Source organism: Syzygium oleosum, unplaced genomic scaffold, assembly GCF_021117445.2.
Source record: "Syzygium oleosum isolate NSW1041296 unplaced genomic scaffold, Sole_v2.1 Sole_v2.18, whole genome shotgun sequence".
Lineage (NCBI taxonomy): Eukaryota > Viridiplantae > Streptophyta > Magnoliopsida > Myrtales > Myrtaceae > Syzygium > Syzygium oleosum.
Genome location: NW_026607502.1, coordinates 7235980 through 7239041, shown reverse-complemented (window position 1 = coordinate 7239041; position 3062 = coordinate 7235980). Strand labels below are relative to the sequence as shown.

The following is a 3062-nucleotide window of genomic DNA, read 5'->3' as shown; positions in this document are numbered from 1 at the left end:
ATCGATTTTCTAACATGTTTAATCCACCACATAGTTAAATTACATTAGACAAAAAGAATGATGCAAATTACATTATATACCTTAATTCGGGAAAATTGTCCAAAAAATCCTAAACCTATTACATTTTTACCAATCAGTCCTAAACCTTTCAATTTTGCCAATTGAGTCATAAACATTTTCACTTATTGCCAATTGAATCGATCCGGCCAATTTTAGCCGGAAATCGCTGATGTGGCGTTGCCGGCACTAACGTCAACAATTTTTATTAATATTCTATTATTTTTTTATTTTTTTTCCTTTGTTCTTCTCTTTCTCTTTCTTTTTTTTTTTTCCTGCCCTTCTCCCCTAGAGGTGAGGAAGCTCGCCCCACTGGCCGGTCGCCAATACATAGGGAAGAAGGGCAGAAAAAAGAAAGAAAAGAAAGAGAAAAAAAATAAAAAAATAATAAAAAATAAAATATTATTAAAAATTATCCACGTCAACATTGATGACGCCACATAGGACAGTCAGTGTCCACGTCAGTTATTTCTAGCCAAAATTAGCCGGATAGACTCAATTGAAAAGAAAGTGAAAATGTTTAAACTCTATTATTAAAAGTGAAAGGTTTAGGATTGAATTGGCAAAAGTGCAATAGGTTTAAAGCTTTTTGGACAATTTTCCCACCTTAATAGTCTCGGCATGTGAGTGTGAAAACACAAGTGGCTGAATTAGCAAATTAGGTTTACATGCAAGTGGCAATTAAAATCGCATATGGCCAAATTATATCTTAATACTACGTGCAAGTGGCAATTAAACTTGCACATGGCTAAATTAGAGCTATATTATAAAAGTTCGTCCGTTGGCGGAGCAGCGCCTCAGTTGGCGCAATTTATTTTTTTTCGATGGCTCTTTCTTTGAACATATAGAATAATGCATGATGCATGCCCTAACCTAAAAACGTCTTTATCATTTAATTATCTGCGTAAAAAAAATTTGACACAAGACCTTGTATATGTGTCGCGTGCAGTCTGAAATTACCGAGGGACCAAATCAAATATTCTATATAGAAGCGTGTCTAGGAGTGAGTTCCTCGGGTGAACAAGTTGGAGAGATTCAAGCTAGAGAGTTTGGGAAAAAAAAGAAGTATCAGGTCATCTCTGATTATTGATCGATATCCATGGTGAGACATCCAGGGAATGACAACAATAATAACTCACTGAAAAAGGACACTTGGAGTCCAGAAGAAGATCAAAAGCTAATCGCTTACATCAGGAGATTTGGCATCTGGAACTGGACTCAGATGGCTAAACCTGCTGGTTAGATTTTGTATATGATCCTAGAGAAAGTCTATGACTAGTTTGTTTTGAGTTTTAGATGTTAATGTGACTGACCCGAGTCCTGAATTTGTATTTACTCACAGGTTTAGCAAGAACCGGGAAAAGTTGCCGACTGCGTTAAATGAACTACTTGAGGCCCAACATAAGGCGCGGGAACATAACAAAAGAAGAGGAGGAAATCATCATCAAGTCACATCAAGTTCTGGGAAATCGGTAATCATACCAACACTCATAGCTGCAAGAGCAGTTTTGCTAACTCTCACATAATTTTGGCATAACCTATGGCTGTTTCATTTGGAATATCAACTGAGGCACAAAGGTTTATCAATTTCAACAATTTTTTTCATCTCGCCTCCTAGTCGGAGACTCCGTCTGCTACTGATTGTCTAGCTCATCGCTATAGCTTTCTCAATTAGTTGTCGATGACAAAAGAAGGAAGTCAGTTCATGCTATCACCAGATCTTGTCTAGTAACTCAGCCAAACAAGAGGATAAGATGTGTTCGTTTTGTATGATGAGTTAGAGCCATCAGCTAATTGATCTCAAGGGCAGAAGAACATTGTTCAGGTGCCTTTCATTTTTCCTGTTACAGGTGGGCAGCAATAGCAGCTAGACTTTATGGAAGAACGGACAATAAAATCAAGAACTATTGGGACACCCACTTGAAGAAACGCTTCCTCAAAAAGTCCAATTGTGATGGCACCTGATATCAAAGTTTATTCCCGTAAGGACTATTTACGCCACCATGATCTAGCCATTATTCCAAGTATCGATGCCAAAATGGCAACAAACCATTGACATTCTTATCAAACACTAATGCAGATAACTCTCAGGCTTCCTTTGCAGTTGATGATAACAAAAAATTTGACCAAAGTGAAGGGCAAGTACGTGAATCCAAGCAGTTTCTTGCTCTGAAAGCTTCAGACGTTGCAGAGAGCTTTGAGGGTATGGGCATTGAGTCTGGGGCTCCTATCCATTCTTTTCGGTGCATTCTGCTTGAGCTTGTATTTTCTGTTGAATCCTATGATGATTTTATAATAGATTTATGGGCAAATTGATTATAGTTGAATGCACCGGACATGGATGACGGGGTGACAGCATTCATGTATTCGACTCTGTTGTAATTAAGGCCAAGTGATTCGTTGTAATGCAAGTCTTTAATTACACGTTTGATCATTATTAGGTAGTGACATCAATATGTATTTCTTTTACAGCTGTTCACGTCAAAACAAAACAAAAACATACCCTAATTGATCGGTCACTGGCTACCGTCCCCGTCACCCATCACCATTGGAGCTGCCATCATCACCACCATCTACAGCAAACTCACCACCACCACCATCTTGCTCAGACAATGCGTGTTTTCGCCTTTCGCACCCCTTCGTCTGCCTCGCTCATATTAGAATTATCTCGAGTTTGAACAAAACCACACACAAACATGAAGAGAGAGAGAGAGAGAGAGAGAGAGAGAGTATAATACAGTATCGTGATTGTTTTGCACAGCTTTATACTCAGTAACTCTGAACCTTAAATTCCAATTAAACATCCAATAATTCTTGGCAACATTAACAAGAACCCAACATAATATAATTGAGGGGGAGAGTATAATACAGTACAGTGATGTGAGATCTTGAGCTATTGAAATACAATCTGCGAGGCAAGATATTTAATTTGCCTCTATTAAGATTGTATTGCACGTCAACCATCTAAGAAGGACTAGCCCATTTAATAAGTCTATCGTATATCA

General features: G+C 38.1%; 1 pseudogene; it reads left to right on the top strand.

The window, feature by feature from the left end:
• Positions 1-1156: 1156 nt before the first annotated feature.
• On the top strand, positions 1157-2022 carry LOC115687126 (transcription factor MYB4-like; annotated as a pseudogene).
• Positions 2023-3062: the final 1040 nt, after the last annotated feature.